Raw genomic sequence first — 24,518 nt, 5'->3', positions numbered from 1 at the left:
TTTCAGGCATTCATTCTAAGGGACTGAAGTCTTGGAACTATTTCATCTAGTTACTTTATGTTCTCAACTGTGGTAACTCATTGAAGAGAACACTGTTATTTAATAACAATGGTATTGGCAGGAAAAACTCAGAGATACTGTTGTATCTCCCTACTGTGTCTCCAACTGTGTTTCCCTCAGCACCCAAAGCTCTGTGATGTCTCAAACTTTTAATCATGAATTTAAAAAGAGAAGCTTATCATGGAATTAGAAAAATCTATTTTAAAATTCATATGGATCCAAAAAGAGCTTGGATAGCCAGGAGAATCCTAAGCAAAAAAAAAAAAAAAAAAAAAAAAAAGCTGGAGGCATCAGGCTACCCCACTTAGAACTACATGACAAGGCTACAAAAACAGGCACATAAACCAATGGGACAGAATAGAGAACTCAGAAAAGAGACCGCACATCTACAACTATTTGATCTTCAACAAACCTGACAAAAACAAGCAATGGGGAAATGACTCCCTATTTAATAAATGGTGCTAGGAGAACTGGCTAGCCATATGCAGAAAATTGAAACTGGACCCCTTCCTTACACTTTACAAAAAAGTTAACTCAAGATGGATTAAAGAGTTAAATGTAAAACTCCAAACTAGAAAAACCCTGGAAGAAAATCTAGGCAATACCATTCCAGACATAGGGATGGGCAAAGATTTTATGATGAAATCGCCAAAATCATCTGCCACAAAAGCAAAAATTGACAAATGGGATCTAATTAAACAAAAGAGCTTCTGCACAGCAAAACAAACTATCATCAGAGCAAACAGACATCCTACGGAATGGGAGAAAATTTGTGCAATCTATCCATCTGATCAAGGTCTAATATTTAGAATCTACAAAGAACTTAAGCAAATTTACATGAAAAAACAACTTCATTAAAAAGTGGACAAAGGATATGAACAGACACTTCTCAAAGGAAGACGTACACGTGGCCAACAAAAATATGAAAAAAAGGTCAACATCACCGATAATTACAGAAATGCAAATAAAAACCACAAATGAGATACCATCTCATGCCAGTCAGAATGGCAATTATTAAAAAGTCAAGAAAGAACAGATGCTGGCGAGGTTGCGGAGAAATAGGAATGATTTTACACTGTTGGTGGAAAAGTAAATTGATTAATCCATTGTGGAAGACAGTGTGGCAATTCCTCAAAGATGTAGAACCAGAAATACCATTTGACCCAGCAATCCCATTACAGGGTATATACCCAAAGGAATATAAATCATTCTGTTATAAAGATATATGCATGTTTACATTCATTGCAGCACTATTCACAATAGCAAAGACATGGAATCAACCCAAATGTCCATCAGTGATGGATGGGATGAAGAAAATATGGTACATATACACCATGAATATTATTCAGCCATAAAAAGGAATTCGATCAAGTCCTTTGCAGGGATAAGGATGAAGCTGGGTGAAGCCGTTATCCTCAGCAAACTAACAGGAACAGAAAATCAAACACCATACGCTCTCATTTATAATTGGGAACTGAGCAATGAGAACACATGGACACAGGGAGAGGAACAACACACACTGGGGCCTGCTGGGAGAGGGCAGTGGTTGGGAGGATCATTAGCAAAAACAGCTAATGCATGCCAGGGTTAATACCTAGGTGATGAGTTGATAGGTGCAGCAAACCACCATGGCACATGTTTGCCTATGTAACAAACCTGCACATCCTGCACATGTACCCTGGAACTTAAAATAAAATAAAATTAAAAGACAAGTTTAAAGAGTTGATGAAAAATAATTAGATAAAAGAAGCCTTTGATTTTGAAAAACCAGAAACAATAGTTTTAATTTTGCTTTTAACATATATTCAAATCCTTTGACACTGTTCCCCTCCAGAGGTGCAGCTTAATTCCCCCTCTTGAGTGCGGCTTGGACTTAATGAGGCACTTCTGATATGGCTCAGTTCTCTGTTCCCACCCAAATCTCATCTTGAATTGTCATTCGAATTGTACTTCCTACCTACTGGGGAGGGACCTCATGGGAGGTGATTGGATCATGGGGACAGTTCCCCCATGCTGTTCTCATGATACTGAGGGAATTCTCATGAGATGTGATGGTTCTATAAGGGGCATTTCCCTACTTCATTCTGCATTTCTCTCTCCTACCACCATGTGAAGAAGGACGTGTTTGCTTCCACTTCTGCCATGACTCTAAGTTTCCTGGGGCAGGCTCCTCAGCAATGCAGAGCTGTGAGTCAGTTAAACCTCTTTCCTTTATAAATTACCCAGTCTCAGGTATTTCTTTATAGCAGTGTGAGAATGGACTAATACAACTTCTAAACTTACAGAATAATGCTGACATAACAGTTTGTGACTCTGGGTGTAGAACATAAAACTTACTGTAGCTTCCACCTTCTCTCTCTCTGTCTCTGGGATCATGAGCCCTGGGGGAATCCAGCTGCTGTGCCATAAGCAGCCCTGCAGGAAGGTCCATGTGACTGAGAACGAGGCCTTCTGGGACTAGATAACAAGGAACTAGGCCTTTTCCAACAGCCATGTGACTGATCCATCTTACTTGTGAATCCTCAACCCCAGTGAAGCCCTCAGATGATGCAGCCCTTGACTGACAACTGGACTGCAATCTTGTGAGAGGTCCTGAGCCAGAAGCACTCTGGGAAACTTCTCCTGGATTCTTAACCATTGGAAACTGTGGGAGATGATGAATATTTGCTGTTTTGAGCTAAGTTTTACATAATTTGTTATGCAATTGTAAATAATGAATACATTTTCACAAAAGAGGATGTATTATTACATGTTAAATTGCATTTGCTCTAAATTTATCATCATCATTATTATTTTTGAGACAAGGTCTCACTCTGTAAGCCAGGCTGGAGTGTGGTGGCATGATCACCATGCACTGCAGTGTCGACCTCCTGGGCTCAAGGGACCCTCTGATCTCAGCCTCCTGAGTAGCTGGGACTACAGGCATGAACCGCCATGCCTGACTAATTTTCTAATTTTTTTGTAGAGATGGGGGTTTTGCCCAGGCTGATCTTGAACTTCTGGAGTCAACAAATCTGCCTTCCTCTGCCTTCCACAGTGCTAGGATAGTAGGTGTGAGCCACCACATATGGCCTAAAGTAATTATAAGACATTAAACACGTGACTTAGTTTTAAAAGGTAAGGAGAATTTCCCTGGCCGAAGACGATGTCGTTTAATATCGTTCGCAATGATCACTTTACCTGAACTTCAATTTCCAACTGTGTCCCAATTAAACACAAAAGGAAGATCCAAACCTTGCTAGGCTGATTCTATGATGGCCCCAACAGCCAGCTCCTGGTCATTCACCTTCCCCCAGTGATTCAACCAACTCTAATGATAAATGGGTGTTGTTTCGCTAGGGGTGGTAGTACATGAATGAATTGATGAATTGATATGCACACTAGTTACATAAAATAAAATCTTTCTGAACTTTTTCAGTGTTTTACACTTTATAATTATCTGAGATGCAATTTAATACACTCATATTTCATTCATTAAGTCAAAAAAAAATTTAGTGCCCATGATGAACCAGGTATGCCTTCATATGCTCACGTGTCTGACACTCCAGAAGTTTCACAAGACCGAGGTGGAGACACCAGAGTGTTTTAAGTGGAGAAATGACACACTCTGACTCATAGGAGCAGGACCACTGTGGAGAGAACAGTCACGTAGCAGGTCATGGGACAGTGCTAGTGTCACAATTCAGGAGTGACAGTGTGATGGGGACTAAGGAGAGAGGAGGGCCTGAAGGATGAGAGGGACTGAGGGAAGGGCTGGAGAAGCAGGAGGTGAGGAAAAAGAGCAGAGGAAATAATTCGAAAGCAGCAGAATTCATAGGTTTAAATACATTGTTTTATGGATTTTAATATATCCATCTACAGAGCCTAGTAGGGTGTCCTTGGCAGTTGTCCTTTAATATCTTATGTGGGTCTTCCTAAAAACTAATTGTTTTTATGTTAATCGGGTTTTAAAAATACTAAGTGTTCCTATAAAATATACAGAACACGTAGAAGTGCATACTTCCTAAAAACAGGCAGCGCCTGATCACTGGTGAGGGGCATTGTGACTGCATTGAACAGTTGCAACTGTGAGGTGAATAGTCCGTACTGGCTCCTGGTTGCAACATATAGTAACACAGTGTGCTACTTTGTATTGAGGAGATGTTCTGGACTCACACAGAAATTCAGAGCTATGGAATGATGGTAAATTTAAAATACAACAAGCGGGAGTCTCAGATACATTGTTTGCGAAAGTGAAATTTAGGAGCTTTGTGAGTCCTGTTGTAATGCTTTTGGACACATTTATAAATGAAGGGACCAAAGTCACATTTTTTACGGATTAGATTCCTGATCATTCGAGGGTTACCAAGATTCTACTACCCAATGTATTTAATAAACAAACAGCAAACTGGTCTCTATTCTGTCTCATGCACTCAGGCGCAACTTTTCCAGATTAAAAAAAAACAACACCACAAAAAAAAAAAGTCTCTATACCTTCATTCCCAGAGCAAGCTCACTCTCTGGCACCAAGCTCCGTGGGGTGAGTTTTCTTCTAGAAGAGTCCAGGGGGACAGGTAAGGAGTGGGAGGCAGGGAGTCCAGTTCAGGGATGGAGATTCCGGGATGAAAAGTGAAGGGAGAGGGACGGGGCCCATGCCCAGGGGTTCTCCCTGGTTTCTCAGACAGCTCCTGGGCCAAGACTCAGAGAGACATTGAGACAGAGCGCTTGGCACAGGAGGAGCGGGGTCAGGGCGAAGTCCCAGGGCCCCAGGTGTGGCTCTCAGGGTCTCAGGCCCCGAAGGCGGTGTATGGATTGGGGAGTCCCAGCGTTGGGGATTCCCCATCTCCGCAGTTTCTCTTCTTCTCACAACCTGCGTCGTGTCCTTCTTCCTGGATACTCACGACGCGAACCCCGTTCTCACTCCCATTGGGTGTCGGGTTTCTAGAGACGCCAATCAGCGTCGCCGCAGTCCCGGTTCTAAAGTCCCCACTCACCCACCAGGACTCAGATTCTCCGCAGACGCCGAGGATGGCGGTCATGGCGCCCCGAACCCTCCTCCTGGTGCTCTCAGGGGCCCTGGCCCTGACCCAGACCCGGGCGGGTGAGTGCGGGGTCGGGAGGGAAACGGCCTCTGCGGGGAGGAGCGAGGGGCCCGCCCGGCGGGGGCGCAGGACCCGGGGAGCCGCGCGGGGAGGAGGGTCGGGCGGGTCTCAGCCTCTCCTCGCCCCCAGGCTCGCACTCCATGAGGTATTTCTACACCTCCGTGTCCCGGCCCGGCCGCGGGCAGCCCCGCTTCATCGCCGTGGGCTACGTGGACGACACGCAGTTCGTGCGGTTCGACAGCGACGCCGAGAGTCCGAGAGAGGAGCCGCGGGCGCCGTGGGTGGAGCAGGAGGGGCCGGAGTATTGGGACCGGAACACACGGATCTCCAAGGCCCACACACAGACCTACCGAGAGGGCCTGCGGAACCTGCGCGGCTACTACAACCAGAGCGAGGCCGGTGAGTGACCCCGGCCCGGGGCGCAGGTCACGACCCCTCCCCATCCCCCACGGACGGCCCGCGTCGCCCCGAGTCTCCGGGTCCCAGATCCACCCCGAAGCCGCGGGACCCCGAGACCCTTGACCCGGGAGAGCCCCAGGCGCCTTTACCCGGTTTCATTTTCAGTTGAGGCCAAAATCCCCGCGGGTTGGTCGGGGCGGGGCTCCGGGGACTGTACTGACCGCGGGGGCGGGGCCAGGGTCTCACACCTGACACAATTAAGGGTCTCACCAGACGATGTACGGCTGCGACCTGGGGCCCGACGGGCGCCTCCTCCGCGGGTATCACCAGTCCGCCTACGACGGCAAGGATTACATCGCCCTGAACGAGGACCTGCGCTCCTGGACCGCCGCGGACATGGCGGCTCAGAACACCCAGCGGAAGTGGGAGGCGGCGGGTGAGGCGGAGCGGTTCAGAGCCTACCTGGAGGGCGAGTGCCTGGAGTGGCTCCGCAGATACCTGGAGAACGGGAAGGAGACGCTGCAGCGCGCGGGTACCAGGGGCCACGGGGCGCCTCCCTGATGGCCTGTAGATCTCCCGGGCTGGCCTCCCACAAGGAGGGGAGACAAATGGGACCAACACTAGAATATCGCCCTCCCTCTGGTCCTGAGGGAGAGGAATCCTCCTGGGTTTCCAGATCCTGTACCAGAGAGTGACTCTGAGGTTCCGCCCTGCTCTCTGACACAATTAAGGATAAAATCTCTGAGGGAATGAAGGGAAGACGATCCCTCGAATACTGATCAGGGGTTCCCTTTGACACCGGCAGCAGCCTTGGGCCCCGTGACTTTTCCTCTCAGGCCCTGTTCTCTGCTTCACACTCAATGTGTGTGGGGGTCTGAGTCCAGCTCCTCTGAGTCCCTCAGCCTCCACTCAGGTCAGGACCAGAAGTCACTGTTCCCTCCTCAGGGAATAGAATTTTCCACGGAATAGGAGATTCTCCCAGGTGCCTGTGTCCAGGATGGTGTCTGGGTTCTGTGCTCCCTTCCCCACCCCAGGTGTCCTGTCCATTCTCAAGATGGCCACATGTGTGCTGGTGGAGTGTCCCATGACAGATGCAAAATGCCTGAATTTTCTGACTCTTCCCATCAGACCCCCCCAAGACACATGTGACCCACCACCCCGTCTCTGACCATGAGGCCACCCTGAGGTGCTGGGCCCTGGGCTTCTACCCTGCGGAGATCACACTGACCTGGCAGCGGGATGGAGAGGACCAAACTCAGGACACGGAGCTCGTGGAGACCAGGCCTGCAGGAGATGGAACCTTCCAGAAGTGGGCGGCTGTGGTGGTGCCTTCTGGAAAGGAGCAGAGATACACCTGTCATGTGCAGCATGAGGGTCTGCGTGAGCCCCTCACCCTGAGATGGGGTAAAGAGGGAGATGGGGGTGTCATGTCTCTTAGGGAAAGCCGGAGCCTCTCTGGAGACCTTTAGCAGGGTCAGGACCCCTCACCTTCCCCTCTTTTCCCAGAGCCGTCTTCCCAGTCCACCATCCCCATCGTGGGCATCATTGCTGGCCTGGTTCTCCTTGGAATTGTGGTCACTGGAGCTGTGATTGCTGCTGTGATATGGAGGAGGAAGAGCTCAGGTAAGGAAGGGGTGAGGAGTGGGGTCTGAGATTTCTTGTCTTACTGAGAGTTTCAAGCCCCAGGTAGAAGTGTACCCTGCCTGGTTACTGGGAAGCACCATCCACACTCATGGGCCGACCCAGCCTGGGCCCTGTGTGTCAGCACCTACTCTTGTAAAGCACCTGTTAAAATGAAGGACAGATAGATCACCTGGATTACGGTGGTGATGGGACCTGATCCTAGCAGTCACAAGTCACAAGGGAAGGTCCCTGCTGAGGACAGACCTCAGGAGGGCAGTTGGTCCAGGACCCATACCTGCTTTCTTCATGTTTCCTGATTCTGCCCTGGGTCTGCAATCACACATTCTGGAAACTTCTCTGGGGTTCAAGACTAGGAGATTCCTCCAGGACCTTACGACCCTGGCTCCTTTCTGATATCTCACAGAACATTTTCTTCCCGCAGATAGAAAAGGAGGGAGCTACTCTCAGGCTGCAAGTAAGTATGAAGGAGGCTGATCCCTGAGATCCTTGGGATATTGTGGTTGGGGGCCCATGGGGGAGCTCACCCAGCCCACAGTTCCTCCTTTAGTCACATCTCCAGAGGGATCTGACCAGGTCCTGTTTTTGTTCTACTCCAGGCAGTGACAGTGCCCAGGGCTCTGATGTGTCTCTCACGGCTTGTAAAGGTGAGACCCTGGGGGGCCTGATGTGTGGGGGGTGTTGGGGGGAACAGTGGACGCAGCTGTGCTGTGGGGTTTCTTTGACTTGGATGTATTGAGCATGTGATGGGCTGTTTAAAGTGTCACTCTCACTGTGACGGATATGAATTTTTTCATGAATATTTTTTCTATAGTGTGAGACAGCTAGCTGCCTTGTGTGGGACTGCGAGGCAAGATTTGTTCACGCCTTCTCTTTGTGACTTGAAGAACCCTGACGTTCTTTCTGCAAAGGCACCTGAATGTGTCTGTGTTCCTGTAGGCATAATGTGAGGAGGTGGGGAGAACACCCCACCCCCGTGTCCACCATGACCCTCTTCCCCACGCTGACCTGTGTTCCTTCCTCATTTATCTTTCCTGTTCCAGGGAGGTGGGGCTGGGATGTCTCTATCTCTGTCTCAACTTCATGGTGCACTGAGCTGTATCTTCTTCCTTCCCTATTACAATTAGAACCTGAGTATAAATTTACTTTTTCAAATTATTATCATGAGAGGTTGATGAGTTAATTAAAGGAGAAGATTCCTGAAATTTGAGAGACAAAATAAATGGAAGACCTGAGAACCTTCCAGAGTCCATGTGTTTCTTATGCTGATTTGTTGCAGGGGGAGGAGAGTAGATGGGGCTGTGCCCAGTTTGTGTTCCGGCCACCATGGGCTTTATGTGGTCACTGCTTGACTGAATCATCTTTGCTCCTTCATTGTCCTTGGCCCTTCAGTAGAACCTTGTCCCCCCAAGACCTGTGATCACAGGGAGTTGGATGTCACCTAGGATGGTCCCTGCATAAAAATCTCCTTGTGGTATCAAGAGACAAATTTTCAGACCTGTCCAGATCTTGCCCTCCTCCCAGGGCTCTTTCCTGGATTGTATTTTCCATCTTGTCTCCAATCATTTTAAAGGAACCGGATTCTGAAATTTGCAGAGAGGATGGGTCCCCTAGTTTCTCATCACAGGTAACTTTCTGTTGGAAGCTCCTCTTCTGCTGTCCTACTCATCTTCCTGCCCTGAGTTGTAGTAATCCTAGCGCTGGCTCCAATCCAAACTCATGGATGTATAAAGCAGAGTCTAATTTAGATTCATATGGGGTTGGAATATTGTACCCATAAGGCTAGGGTTATTGTTCCTGAAGAGAAAAATATGGTTGCGTGCTGCAGTGTGCAGGAGGGTTGGTGTGGGAGGAGGGGGAAGGAAGGGAGGACGCACAAGCAGCCCTGGTGAGAAAAGCACTGGCGGCATCAATGTCCACGTGAAATAATGTTGTTCTTTAGCTGCCACAAAACAGCATTTGCCCTGAGGCTACATTAATAAAAATATTGGCTTTAGAATAGGGAGGTGCTCTACAGTGATCCTTCATTCCACTGACATTTGTCTGCTAGGGATATGACTGCTTTTGCATTTAGAAAGCATCATTAAAGTAAAAACAGAAAAATTTCTGGCGTTGTGGTGCATACATTCTAGATGCAAGCTTGTCCAACCCGCGGCTCATGGGCTGAATGTGGCCCAGGACAGTTTTGAATGTGAGGAATTTTTACTTCTCTGTGGCAGACCTGAATCCTGGAATGGGTGCACCCGCCTCCCTCAGGGTCAGGAGTGAATGCTTTAGGAACCCTCCTTTGCAGTGACCTGCAAAAGATAGAGGGCACGGTTACTGTGAGAACCCAGAGTAGCAGCCGAGGGGGCTCGGCCCTCAAGGAGTTGTGGGGAAGGTTAATAAAAGGTGGAGTCCCAGGGTCAGAACAGATGGGCGGCCAGCGAGGGCACTGCTTCATATCTATGATGAGAATGCAAGAATTGAGGAGCAGGAGGCCGAGGGTGTTTGACCAAATACAAAGTCATGATCCCAGTCTCAATTCCTAGACTTCAGCCAAGCTTCAGATTCAGAATCCACAGTGGGGCTTAAGGAGGCCAGGAAATAAACCTGGACACACTATGGCCCACAGTGGGACCACTGGGTCCATAAACCCAGTCCTGGTTATCTCCCCATTCCCCACATGCATAATTGGCCTTCATGCACTGGCAACTTTGGTCACCCCCACACTGCGTCCCTAGTCTGGAGAGTAAGGGCTCTCATTGTGCTGAAGCCCAAAGGGAATCCTCTAAAACTTCCCTCATCCCAGCCAAGCCAGAAGCAATATTGTGCCCCAGGGTGGGACTTGTGGTGGGTACTACAGGTATTGTAGGGGTAGCACTGCCATTAGAGAGCTGAAGGATGCGGGGTGGTGTTGGGATTGCCTATTATCTCCATATAATTCAGCAATCTGTCCCTGAAGAAGCCTCATAGAGAGTGAATGGAATTTCTCCAGACTTGAGCAAGTAGGAGTCCTGATTGCAGCTGCCATGCTGGCTGGATATCACTGCTTGGGGAGATTAATAATGCCTCAGTCACATGGCAAGCAGCTGTAGATTTGGTGAGTGCATTCCCTCCCATGTCATTTAGAAAATCTATATGGAATGATTCACATTCACATGGGATTTATAATGCATTTATTGATGGCTTGCCTCAGGGCTACCTTAACTACTCAACCTTCTATAAATACCGCCTTAAGAGACCTGGACAAATCAGACATATCACAGAATACTAAATCTGCTCTTTTCATTGGCAATATCACATAGATCAGGATGGAAGAGCAAGAGGAGGAAAGTACGCTGAATTCCTTGGCAAAACATGTGCACTATGAAAGGTGAAGATAAACCTTACAGAGCTTCAAGAGTGGACACTGCAGTGAAGTGTTATGAGTCCAGTGGTTAGGGGCATGCAGGGCTCTCCCCTCCAAAGTAAAAGTCAAACTTGCATCTTGTATCCTCACCAGAAGGAAGGACGCACACTACCCAGCCTCTCTGGGTTCTGTCAACACCACATTCCACATCTAAGTATATTGCTTTGGCCCACACTCTGGGTGATATAGGAGGAGGCCAGCTTTGAGTGGGGCCTGGACAGGAAAGGACACTGCAGCAGACCCAGGCTGTGGTGCAGTCAGTCACCATCCCTCAGACCCCTGCTGGTGCTGGAAGATGTGGCGGTGTGGGGAAAGATGCAGGATGGAGCTGAACCAGGCATCAGTGGGAGAGTCAGAATGGAGGGCCTGTGATCTGGAGTAAGGCCATGGAATCCACACGACAGAGAAACATGCTCCCTGTTAGAAGCAACTTTTAGCATATTACTGACCCTGATAAGATAGAATGCTTGATCATGGGACACCAAGCAACCTGTGATTCCAAGTGCCTGTGTGTATTGGCTTCTATGTGACCCACAGAGGCATAGATGGGACAGGCCCAGCAGGATCTGTCATGAGATGAAAATGGTCCATGTGAGTTGAGCCTCAATTCCATGTTAACACCCACAGAAAACACCCAGCCCTGACATGGCCCTGAATAACCAAACAAATTGAAGACAAATTGAAATTAGCCAGCCGGCATCACGGATCAGCCCAGGTCTGACAGGAAGGACTGAGAAGTGGATAACCACAGTGGCAGGAATGAGGCTACAAGTGGGTCCAAAAGCACCGACTCCCCACTACCAAGGACCATCCAGCTGCTGCTTCCTCTGAATACTCTGACTGTAAGCATTACAGACCAATGATCGGCCCCATAGGGCACTATTTCTTCAGGTAACTCACTAGCCCCTAAGTGACAAGTTGAATAGCTTGAACTCCATCTACCCTGGAAGGGCCAGGGGTTCATCCTCACAGGGATAGGCACCTATTCGATGTGGTGTGATTTTCCTCTCTGCGTTCACACCCTCAGCCAGCATCACTATCTGCATTCCTGATCCACTGGCTCAGAATTTCAGTACATTATCTGCCCACGGGACACACCTCAGAGGGAAGGGGATGAAGTGTGGGCCATGACCATGGGAGCCCCTGGTCATATCAACACCTGTGCCTCCCATCAACACCTGCACCTCCCAGGGGCTGTCAGCCACACAGTCATGGACAGGTCTCTACAGGCACAACTGCAGTACCAGTTAGATGAAACCCTCTGAGGAATGGGTGCCATCTTTCAGGATGTGGTGCATGCATTGAATCAAACATGTCTCTATGGTTCTGTGTGTTCAGAAGTAAGAATACGTGGGTCCAAAAACCAAAAAGTCAAAGCAGGTGTGGCTCCATGTCTGATCCCTTATATTCACCACCAGGGTGATTTTGCACTTCTCATCTCCAAAATCTGGACTCTGCAGGGTAGGAGGTCCTGGTTTCCCAAAGGGGGCACCCTGGCAAGGAGACAAATGGGAGTCCATGGAACTACACATTTTGGTTGCCCCCAGGGAAGTTTGAATAGAATGTTCCCAGAAACAAGCAGGTAAGAAGAGGAGGAGGCAGGGCTGCTATCACACAATGAGGGCAGCAGAAGTGTGTGGAAACCAGAGGTCCACGTGGGGACCTCCTGGTTCCCCTCGTCCCATTGTTCAGTGTGAGCAGAAACATCCAGCAACCCAGCCTGAGAGGGTTTCCTATTCAAGAGCCCAGACCCTCAGGAAGGAAGGTTGAGTCACACTCCTGGGTAATCTCCTAAGGCTGTGCTCTGTGCTCTGACACCCTCAGTAGCATTGGTGCAGAAGCCCTGCTTCCCCCATAGGCTGTTCCCAGCCAGTGACCGCTAAGGCGCAGCAGGCGCACTAAGGCAGGCCATTTCTGGGAGACACGGGACTCCTCTGATGGCCAACTGTGGCTGGAGGACTCCTCCATGGCCTTGCTCAACCCTCCTTGGATTGTCCGTGCTCTAGGATGCGTGGAACAAACCTTCTCTCCTTCTGTCCAGCACTTGGGGTCACACTTGCATCTTGGTCTGCTGCCTTTTCTAGGGATTTCTGGCTCACTTCCCATATACCCTTACAGGTGTGTTCCCTCATAAAATGCCACAGACTTGAAGCTCATCTTGGCATCTACTCCTTGGAGGACTTGGACTAAAAATAATTTCCATCTGCACGTCAATAACTCTTACTTATTCCAACTTGTAAAATCCTTCTCTTTATCCAACTTCTGCCACCCTCATAGAACTGATTTTGCTTGTGTTTGTAGTATCTCTTTGAGTTAACAGGTATTTTTTGTATTAAGCCACTAAATTTTTAGGTAGTTTGTGACACAGTAGTTAATAATAACTATTAAGGCTTTCTGAAGTTTCTATTATTCTGTGAATATTGTCCACATCTCTTTTAATTTGTTGCATTTTAATAATGTTAGCCATACTTGCCGTTTCCAGTCCTTTCCCACTATTCTTTATTGAAACTTTTTATTTCACCTTTCTCTGTCCTTCCTTCCTTCTTTCCTCCTTTTCTCCCTCAGAGCTTTCTCCCTCCCTCCATTTTTTTCACAAATGCTATGTGGTTAGGCTAAAAGGAAGCATTATTTTAATCTTATGCTAAAAGTATAATGCCATAAATTATAGAATAAAAGTAAAGAAAAGGAAGCTATTAATGGAATATGAAAAAATGCCTAAGGTGATTCTGTAGCCAAGACAGTGGTTTTTAACATTTAATCTCCACCTTCAACTGAATGTTTTCAGAACACCTGAGCAACATGAGCTCTTTCCCATTCTTGGTACAAGCACTTGGGAAATCAATTAGCCTTATCTAGTATGATTAATATCCACGCACCAAATAATCCCACCATCTGCTCCTGATCATATACTCTGGGGATATTCTTGGCTATGTATCCAGGAGACGTGTACACCAATGTTTATGGCAAAAACTGGAAACAATCACATATACATCAATGGGAATTAACAAAATTGTGGTATTATCGCAAAAAGTAAAACTTTAGCAGTAAAAATGAATGAAGGCGGGCACGGTGGCTCACCCCTGTAATCCTAGCACTTTGGGAGGTCAAGGCAGGCAGATTGCCTGAGATCAAGAGTTCGAGACCAGCCTGTAATCCCAGCACTTTGGGAGGCCGAGGTGGGTGGATCATGAGGTCAGGAGATCAAGACCATCCTGGCTAACACGGTGAAATCCCATCTCTACTAAAAATAAAAATAAAAAAATTAGCCAGGTGTGGTGGCAGGTGCCAGTAGTCCCAGCTACTCGGGAGGCTGAGGCAGGAGAATGGCGTGAACCCGGGAGGCAGAGCTTGCAGTGAGCCAAGATCTCCCCACTGCATTCCAGCCTGGGCAGCAAAGCGAGACTCTATTAAAAAAAAAAAAAAAAAAAAAAAAAGAGTTCCAGACCAGCCTGACCAACATAGTGAAACCCCATCTCTACTAAAAATATAAAAATTAGCCGGGCGTGGTGGCAGGCGCCTGTAATCCCAGCCACTTGGGAGGCTGAGACAGGAGAATCGCTTGAACCAGGGAGGCGGAGGTTGTAGTGAGCTGAGATCGTGCCCCTGCACTCCAGCCTGGGCAACAAGAGAGAAACTCCATCACAAAAAAAAAAATAAATAGACAAATAAAATAAAACAAAGAATTAAAAGGAAAAGCACCATCCTGCATCAGAGATAACTCTCCTACACATAACGTGCATCACAGAAGAATAGATATAGTGTGAGTTCTCTGTATGGGGAAGTTTAAAAAAAAAAAAAAAAAAAACAGATCAAACTGTGATTTGGGTATATATATACTTATTGTAAAAATCTTTAGTGACAGTGCAAAGGAATAGTAAATACAAGACTCAAGACAGAGGTTCCTTTTGGGGGATAGGATTGGACAACAGTCTAGGGTGGCTTCATTGGTTCTGTCTTTTATGCCAGGAGGGGATGCCCAGGTGGTTAGTTACTTGATCGTAAAACTTTGTTTATTTATTTATTTAGTCTTGCTCTTGTCGCCTAGGCTGGAGTGCAGTGGTGTGATCTTGGCTCACTGCAACCTCCACCTCCTGGGTTCAAAGGATTCTCCTGCCCCAGACTCCAGAGTAGCTGGGATTACAGGCACGTGCCACAACTCCTGGCTAATTTTTGTATTTTTAGCAGAGACGGGTTTCACCATGTTAACCAGGCTGGTCTCAAACTCCTGAGCTCAGGTGATCCACCCACTTTGGCCTACCAAATTGCTGGAATTCCAGGCATGAGCCACTGCTCCTGGCCCACAAATCTTTAAAGTGGCATTTTTCAAAATGCACCGTGTGTGCCTTTCTTGATTGATTATTTGGAAATGAAAGATAAAGGAATATACCAAAGTTCACCACAAGGATCCTCAGCGATAACTACTCATGGTAAAACAAAGCCGCAGCTGGCTGGGCACGGTGGCTAAAGTCTGTGATCCCAGCACTTTGAGAAGTTGAGGCCGGTGGATCACGAGATCAGGAGTTCGAGACCAGCCTGACCAACATGGTGAAACCCCGTCTCTACTAAAAATACAAAAATTAGCTGGGCGTGTTGGTGCACACCTGTAATCCCAGCTACTCAGGAGGCTGAGGCAGGAGAATCGCTTGAACCTGGAAGGCGGAGGTTGCAGTGAGCTGACATTGTGCCACTGCACTCCAGCCTGGGTGACAGAGGGAGACTCCATCAAAAAAACAAAAACAAAAACAAAAACAAAACAAGCCACAGCCAATTGTAAGGAGCCATGTGACAGAGAGGACCAGGATGCCATGAAAAATAGCCTTGGCTAGAAATAGGTCATTTGATCCTTGGCTAATTGACAGCTCTCTACATTTTCTGATATACAATCTTCAATCTGATGTGCAAGGCAATTGTATCTTGCAAAGAATTTGAGAATTTGAAATGTTGCTCACATAATTAAACTTTTACAGAATCGTAAAAAAAAAAAAGCATTGTTGAACAAAATAAATGAAAAGACAAAGGAATAACTGGTAAGGAAATAGCAATAAGAACAGAAAACACAAAAGAGCTGCTTCTAAAGCATTGTTAGAAGTACAAAATAACTGCATTTTTCAGAATCATACTGGAGTCCAAATCACTTCTACCACATCTAATTAAAAAACATAGTGAAAGATGTTAAACTAATTATAGGATGTCCACTGAATAACCAGTTACTGAAAAATCTTGTTCCTAGACTGGAATTAACCATTTCTGCCTACCACATCAAACCAAATCATTGTCATGATGCTAAGCTAGCGTATAGGCAGAGATGTGAGATTCACATTTTTCTAACTGCAAAGCACCCTGATTAAGCAAATATTTTTGTAGACACTTGAGTCAGAAAATTTGCATTTTGGGCATTCTTAAACTGCATTAGAAACTTCTGAGGAAAAACAAAGGTAGTTATGATTGTAAAGGCATTATTGTATGGCACCAAAGTCTTGGGACTCTTTGATCTAGCTACTGTATTTTCTCAACTTTGTTGCAACTTGTCAAAGAGAATATTAATATTAAAGGCATTTGCAAAAAATCTGAGATCTTGTTGTATCTCCTTTCTCTGTCTCAAATTTTTAATCATCACTTTACAAAAAAGAATTTTAAAGTATGAAAGAAAGTTAGTCAGATACAAGAAGTATTTGATTTACAAAATCCTGAAACAATAATGTTAATTTTGCTGTTAACATGCATATAAATTCTTTGATTCTCCTCCTTTTCAGAGGTGCAGCTTCATTGCCTCCCTGTGAGTGTGGCCTGGACTTAATGACTCACTTCTAACTGATACAGTAATGCTGACGTAATAGTCTGTGACTCTGAGTGTAAAACATAAAACTCATTGCAGCTTCTACTTTGGTTCTCCCTCTTTCTCTGGGATCATGAGCCCTGGGGGAAGCCGGCTGCTGTGTCATCAGCAGGCCTGTGGAAAGGTCCATGTGACTAGGAGTGAGGCCTCCTGGGACCAGACAACAAGAAGCTGAAGCCTCTTCCAACAGCCATGTGAGAGATTCCTGTGTCTTGTGAATTCTCAGACCCATTTGAACCCTCAGACAATTTAGCCCTGGATGACAACTGGACTGCAACTTTGTGAGAGGCCCTGAGTCAGAAGCATTCAGAGAAACCTCTCCTGCATTCCTGACCATTGGAAACTGTGCCAGATGGCAAATATTTGTTGATTTGAGCTGCTAAGTTTGAGGTGACTTGTCATTGAACTTTTTCATTTGTTCTAAATTCATTATAAGATACTAAACATGTCATTTGCTTTTAATATTTAATAAAAATTTACATGGCTATATAAGATGTATTTTATTATCATTAACAGTGATCTATTTTTTTATCTTCAATTTGTATGTTCTATTTAAACACAAAAGGAAGATCCAGGCTAAGCTAGGCTGATTTTATGATGACACCTCAATAACCACCCTTGGTTACTCACGTTACCCCAGTTACTCAGTTGACACTAATGCAGGTGCTGCTGTGAAGGGGTTTTGCAGATAGATTTCAGGTCCCCAGTCAGTTGACTTGAAGATGGAGATTATGCTGCTTGGACTGTCCTAATCAGGTAAGCTCGGAAAAGGACTGGGTTCTTCCTGAGAACAGAGACTCACAGTGTAGAGGGGTTCGGTGTGAGGGGTTTCCTCCACTGTGGGCTTTGAAAATGGAGGGATCATGGGGAAAGAACACTGGTGGCCAATAGGAATTAGAAACTCTCCCCACTGTCTACTCTGATAGCCCGAAGGAAACAGGTACCTTAGTCCTACGATTGCCAGAAACCGAATTCTGCCAATGAGCTTTATATAAACTTGGGGGAGAATCACAATCTTAAGTGAGCATACAGCTTTACAAAACCCTAAACAAAGAATCTCTCACACTAGGCCTGGATTTCTGACGAAGGAAATGTAGACAAATAAGTGGGTGCTGTTTTAAACCACTAAGTTTGTGGTAATTGGTTATGTACTAATAGAAAATTAATAAACCGATTCAATAGCTAAACATATGACATGTTCTCCACTGGAATGAGTTTATGAACTGATAGGCACAGTAGTTGCATAAAACCAAACGTTCCTAACTTGCTTTGCATTTTTCATTTTGTGATTTTTGTGTGATGCAATTTTCAACACAATCGTATTTCATTCATTCATTCAAGAAAATTAACTTAGTGCCTACTATGTGCCAGATATGCTTTTATATTCTGTAGACACAACTTTGATCAAAACAACCCAAAGCCCCTGTGCTTGTGCCTTCCATTCTAGAGGCTTCTTGACAGTGAGATGGAGCCACTGGAGGGTTTTAAGTGAAGAAATGACACAATCTGACTCACATTAGCAGGATTGCTGACCACTGTGGGGGGAAACAGCTATGGGCAGCAGGAGAGGGGACAGAGCTAGGGCCAAAATTCAGTAGTTACAGGGTAGTAGAGACTAAGGGGAGAGGAGGGCCTGAGTGATGACAGGGACAGAGAGAAGGGCTGGAGAAGCAGGAGGTGAGGTAAAGGAACAGAGAGAAAGAATTCTAAAGCGATGGAATTCTCAGACTTAAACACAGTGTTTTATAGATTTTTAATGTGTTTATCCACAGAGCCTGGCACAGTGTTACTTACACCTTGGTCTTTAATACATTCTATGCGGCTGTCTAAAAACGAATTGCCTCCCTAAGTTAAACAGGTTATAAAAGAATACCAAATGTCCCAATAAAATACGCACATAGCTTAGATGTGAATAATTCATACAAATAGGCAGGTGCATGGGTGGGCCACTGTGGCTCATGCCTGAAATAACAGCATTGTGGGAGGCTGAGGATTGCTTGAGCCCTGGAGTTCAAGACCAGCCATAGCAACACAGGGAGACCTCATCCCTACAAATATTTTTTTTAGAAAAATTAGCCAGGAGTGGTGGCACAAGCCTGTGGTGCCAGCTACTTGGGAGGATGAGGGAGGAACATTGGTAGCATGATCCCAGGAGGTCAAGGCTTCAGTGAGTCATGAGCGTGCCACTGTACTCCAGCCAGGGTAACAGAGTGACACCCCGCCTAGAAATAAACAAACAAACAAAGGCAGTTCATGAGCACTGGCGAAGGGCACTTTGGCTGCATTGAGCACTTGGAATTTTGAGGTGATTAAATTCTGTCCAGGCTCCTGGTTGCAATATACGGTAACACGTCCTTTGTATTGAGATGTCCTGGACTCACACACACAAACTCAAGACTATGAAATGAAGATAGTTTAAAAATACAGCACACCAGAGTCACAGATACATAGTCTGGGAGAGTAAAACTTAGCTTTGTGAGTCTAATTGCAATGCGTTTAGACACATTTATATGTAAAGGGCCCCAAAATCACTTCTTTTACAAATTAGATTCGTGATCACTCAGGGTTTACCAATATTGGGCTACCCTCTGTAGCAAAATCGGAGACCCACCCCGAGGCTGCGAGACCCGGGGAGACCCTCAACCCGATAAGAACCCCAGGCGTCTATACCCGATTCTATTTTCAGTTCAGGCCCAAATCCCCGGGGGTTGGTCGGGGTAGAGGCGGGGCTCAGCGGCCTGGGCTGTCAGCGACCACGGGGACAGGGTCTCACACCCTCCAATGGATACACAGCTGCGACCTGGACCCGGACTGGAGCCTCCTCCGCGGGTATGAACATATCCTACGATGGCGCCAGTTACCTCGTCCTAAACCAGGAACTGTGCTCTTGGACCGCAGCGGACAAGGCGGCTCAGATGCCCTGGCGTATGAGGAACATGCAGAGCTGCTCAAAACCTACCTGCAGGGAAGGTGGCCGGAGCGGCTCAGCAAGGCCTTAAGAATGGGAAGGAGACGCTGCAGTGCGCAGGTACCCAGGGCCAAGGGGCGACTCCCAGATCTCCTGAAGATTTCCCCGACCCACCTTCAAAAAAGATTAAAATGGGACCAACGCTAAAACATCCCTCTCCCTCTAACCCTGAGGAAGAAGAGTCCTCCTGGGTTCACATCCTACACCAGAGAGTGACTGCGGGCTCGCCCTGCACTCTGGGACAATTAAAGGATGAAGTCTCTGAGGGAAAGGAGGGAAGACAGTCCCTGGAATACTGATCAGCTGTTCCCTTTGACCCCACAGCAGCCTTGAGCACCAGGCATTTTCCTCTCAGCCTTTGTTATCTGCCTGACACTCAATGTGTATCTGTTGGTCTGATTCCAGCTCTTCTGAGTCCCTCAGCTTCCACTCAAGTCAAGACGAGAAATCTCTGTTCCCGCCTTAGACACTAGAACTTTCCAAGGAATAGGAGATTATCCCAGGTGCCTCTGTCCAGGTTGGTGTCTGGGTTGTGTGCTCCCTTCCCCACCCCAGGTGTCCTGTCCATTCTCAGGATGGTCACATGTGCACTCCTGGAGTATCCCATGAGGAATACAAAGTGCCTGAATTTTCTGACTCTTCCCCTTAGATACCCTAAAGACACACGCGACCCACCACCCCATCTCTGATCATGAGGCCACCCTGAGGTGCTGGGCCCTGGGCTACTATGCTGTGTAGATCACACTGACCCAGCAGCAGGATAGGAAGAACCAAATTCAAGATGCAGAGCTTATGGGGACCAGATCTACAGGGTATAGAACCTTCCAGAAGTGGGCAGCTGTGGTGGTGTCTTCTGGAGAGGAGCAGAGATACGCATGCCATGTGCAGCACGAGCACTCACCCTGCCAGAGCCCCTCACCCTGAGATTGGTTAAGGAGACGAATGAGGGGTCATGTCTCTTCTCAGGGAAAGCAGGAGCCCTTCTGGAGCCCTTCAGTCAGGTCAGGGCTGAGGCCTGGGGGTCAGGGTCCCCCACAGTCCCCTCCTTTCTTAGGGCCATCTTCCCAGCCCACATTCCCTATTGTGGGCATCGTTACTGTCCTGTTGTTCTTGGTGCTGTGGTCCCGGGTGCTGTGGTTGCTGCTGTGATGTGGAAGAATAAGAGCCCAGGTAGGAAAGAGGTGAGCTGAGTTTTCTTCTTCCATTGGTGGATTTCAAGACCCAGAAGGAAGTTGGCTCCTTTCCTGCCTAGTTGTGAGGCACCATCTCCATGCACATTTACCCTGTTCAGATGCCTGTCAACTCTTACTCTTTTGTAAAGCACCTGTGAAATTGAAGGACAAATGTATCACCATGATTGTGGTCATGGGAACCTGACTCCCAGCAGTCACAGGTCAGGGGAAGGTCCCTGCTGAGGACAGACCTCAGGAGGACAATTGGTCCAGCTTCAACACATCCTCTTCCCTCAGTTTTCCTGATCCTGACCTGGGTCTGCAGTCACAGTTCTGGAAACTCCTCTGGGATCTCACAGCCCTGCCTCCTCCCTGGCCTCTCACAGTTTGTTTTCTTTCCACAGATGGAAAAGGAGGCAGCCGTGCTCAGGCTTCATGAAAGTGTGGTAGGGGTGGGAGAGTGATACCGGAGATCCTTGGGATAGTGTAGACAGGAGCCCATGGGGGAGCTCACCCACCCCACAATTCCTCCTTTAGTCACATCACCTGTGAGCTCTGACCAGATTTTGTTTTTGTTCCACCCCGAACAGGAACTGTGCCCAGGGCTCTGATGTATCCCTCAAGGCTTATAAAAGTGACACCTTAGAGGGCCTGAAGTGAAGGAGGAGTTGGGGCAGATGGGACACAACTAGGCTCTGGAGATTCTTTGATTTGGAATATTTCAGTGTGTGGTGGGCTGTTCAGTGTCACCACTTACCATGACTGACTTGAATTTGTTCATGATACTACTTTTTTCTTTTCTAAGACTTCCTTGTGAGGGACTGAGAGTCAAGATTTCTTCATAGCTCCTCTTTGAGACTTCAAGGGCCTCTGGCTTCTTTTTCTGCCAAGCAGTCTGAATGTGACTATGTCCCTGGTAACAGGTGAGAAGTGGGGATACCAGCCAACCCTCATATCCACCATGACCCTGATATCATTTGAATCTATGACCCCACCCAAATCCCACGTCCACTTGTAATCCCTAATGTTGGAGATGGCACCCGGTGGGAGATGATTGGCTTGTGGGGATAGATCCTCCATGAATGGTTAAGAACCATATCTTTGATGCTGTTCTTGTGATAGTTCTCACAAGATCTGGTGTTTGAAAGTGTGTGGCACCTCCCTGTTCTCTCTCCCTCCTGCTCCAGACATGTCCGTCATGCCTGCTTCACCTTAAACTTTCAGCATGATTGAAAGTTTTCTGAGGCCCTTTCAAAAGTTAAGCAGATGCCAGAATCATACTTCCTGTATAGCCTGCAGAACCATGAGCCAATTTAAACTCTTTATAAGTTACAAACTCTCAGGTATTTCTTTTTTTAATTATTATTATACTTTAAGTGTGCACAGTGTGTAGGTTCCTATATATAAACATGTTCCATGTTGGTGTGCTGCACCCATTAACTCATCATTTACATTAGGTATATCTCCTCATGCTATCCCTCCCTGCTCCCCCCACCCCATGACAGGCCCCACTGTGTGACATGCCCCTTTCTGTGTCCAAGTGATCTCATTGTTCAGTTCCCACCTGTGAGTGAGAACATTGGGTGTTTGGTTTTCTGTCCTTGCAATAGTTTGCTCAGAATGATGGTTTCTAGCTTCATCCATGTCCCTACAAAGGACAGGAACTCATACATTTTTATGGCTGCATAGTATTGCATGGTGTATATGTGCCACATTTTCTTAATCTAGTCTATCATTGATGGGCATTTGGGTTGGTTCCAAGTCTTTGCTATTGTGAATAGTGCCGCAATAGACATACATGTGCATGTGTCTTTATAGCAGCATGATTCATAATCCTATGGGTATACACCCAGTAATGGGATGGCTGGGTCTAATGGTATTTCTAGTTCTAGATCCTTGAGGAATTGCCACACTGCTTTCCACAATGGTTGAACTGGTTTACACTCCCCCCAACAGTGTGAAAGTGTTCCTATTTCTCCACATCCTCTCCAGCACCTGTCGTTTCCTAACTTTTTTCTCTGATGGCCAGTGATGATGAGCATTTTTTCATATATCTGTTGGCTGCATAAATGTCTTGTTTTGAGAAGTGTCTGTTAATATCCTTTGCCCACTTTTTGATGGGGTTGTTTGATTTTTCCTTGTAAATTTGTTTAAGTTCTTTGTAGATTCTGGATATTAGCCCTTTGTCAGATGGGTAGATTGTAAACATTTTCTCCCATTCTGTAGGTTGCCTGTTCACTCTGATGGTAGTTTCTTTTGCTGGGCAGAAGCTCTTTAGTTTAATTAGATCCCATTTGTCAATTTGGGCTTTTGTTGCCATTGCTTTTGGTGGTTTAGTCATGAAGGCCTTGCCCATGCCTATGTCCTGAATGGTATTGCCTAGATTTTCTTCCTAGGGTTTTTATGGTTTTAGGTCTAACATTTAAGTCTCTAATCCATCTTGAATTAATTTTTGTATAAGGTGTAAGGAAGGGATCCAGTTTCAGCATTCTACATATGGCTAGCCAGTTTTTCCAGCACCATTTATTCAACAGGGAATCCTTTCCCCGTTTCTTGTTTTTGTCAGGTTTGTCGAACATCAGATGGCTGTAGATGTGTGGTATTATTTCTGAGGGCTCTGTTCTGTTCCATTGGTCTATATCTCTATTTTGGTACCAGTACCATGCTGTTTTGGTTACTGTCGCCTTGTAGTATAGTTTGAAGTCAGGTGGCATGATGCCTCCAGCTCTGTTCTTTTGGTTTAAGATTGTGTTGACAATGCCAGCTCTTTTTTGGTTGCATATGAACGTTAAAGTAGCTTTTTCCAATTCTGTGAAGAAAGTCATTGGTAGCTTGATGGGGATGGCATAGAATCTACAAATTACCTTGGGCAATATGGCCATTTTCACGATACTGGTTCTTCCTATCCATGAGCATGGAATGTTATTCCATTTGTTTGTGTCCTCTTTTATTTCATTAAGCAGTGGTTTTGTAGTTCTCCTTGAAGAGGTCCTTCACATCCCTTGTAAGTTGGATTCCTAGGTATTATATTCCCTTTGAAGCAATTGTCAATGGGAGTTCACTCATGAGTTGGCTGTTTGTTATTGGTGTATAGGAATGCTTGTGATTTTTGTACATTGATTATGTATTCTGAGACTTTGCTGAAGTTGCTTATCAGCTTAAGGAGATTTTGGGCTGAGATGATGGGGTTTCTAATTATACAATCATGTCATCTGCAAACAGGGACAATTGACTTCTTCTTTTCCTAATTGAATACCCTTTATTTCTTTCTCCTGCCTGACTGCCCTGGCCAGAACTTCCAACACTGTGTTGAATAGGAGTGGTGAGAGAGGGCATCCCTGTCTTGTGCCAGTTTTCAAAGGGAATGCTTCCCGGTTTTGCCCATTCAGTATGATATATTGGCTGTGGGTTTGCTATAAATAGCTCTTATTGTTTTGAGATACATCCCATCAATACCTAGTTTTTGAGAGTTTTTAGCATGAAGGCTGTTGAATTTTGTCGAAGGTCATTTCTGCATCTATTAAGATAATCATGTGGTTTCTGTCTTTCGTTGTGTTTATATGATGGATTACATTTATAGATTTGCATATGTTGAACCAGCCTTGCATCCCAGGGATGAAGCCAACTTGATTGTGGTGGATAATCTTTTTGATGTGCTGCTGGATTCGGTTTGCCAGTATTTTATTGAGGATTTTTGCCTTGATGTTCATCAGGAATATTGGTGTAAAATTCTCTTTTTTTGTTGTGTCTCTGCCAGGCTTTGGTGTCAGGGTGATGCTGGCCTCATTAAAATGAGTTAGGGAGGATTCCTTCTTTTTCTGTTGATGGGAGTAGTTACAGGAGAAACGGTACCAGTTCCTCTTTGTACCTCTGGTAGAATTCGACTGTGAATCCATCTGGTCTGGGACTTTTTTTGGTTGGTAGGCTATTAATTATTGCCTCAATTTCAGAGCTTGTTATTGATCTATTC

At 46.2% G+C, this 24,518-nt stretch overlaps 1 protein-coding gene and 2 pseudogenes across 2 annotated transcripts in view; all 3 read left to right on the top strand.

Annotated features, from left to right (window-relative positions):
- Positions 1–24,518, top strand: part of LOC126953165 (profilin-2-like) — a 362,177-nt gene that overhangs the window by 140,931 nt on the left and 196,728 nt on the right. The window lies entirely within an intron of this gene.
- LOC126953072 (HLA class I histocompatibility antigen, B alpha chain-like) lies at positions 4,421–7,942 on the top strand (annotated as a pseudogene). Its single transcript, XR_007725118.1, has 7 exons — positions 4,421–5,140; positions 5,271–5,540; positions 5,779–6,072; positions 6,669–6,944; positions 7,047–7,163; positions 7,606–7,638; positions 7,781–7,942. The product of XR_007725118.1 is annotated as an HLA class I histocompatibility antigen, B alpha chain-like (transcript).
- On the top strand, positions 16,482–20,987 carry LOC126953352 (saoe class I histocompatibility antigen, A alpha chain-like; annotated as a pseudogene).

The sequence above is a fragment of the Macaca thibetana genome, chromosome 4 (genome assembly GCF_024542745.1).
Source record: "Macaca thibetana thibetana isolate TM-01 chromosome 4, ASM2454274v1, whole genome shotgun sequence".
Taxonomy (NCBI): Eukaryota; Metazoa; Chordata; class Mammalia; order Primates; family Cercopithecidae; genus Macaca; species Macaca thibetana.
This window is presented reverse-complemented; position numbering and strand designations above follow the sequence as displayed.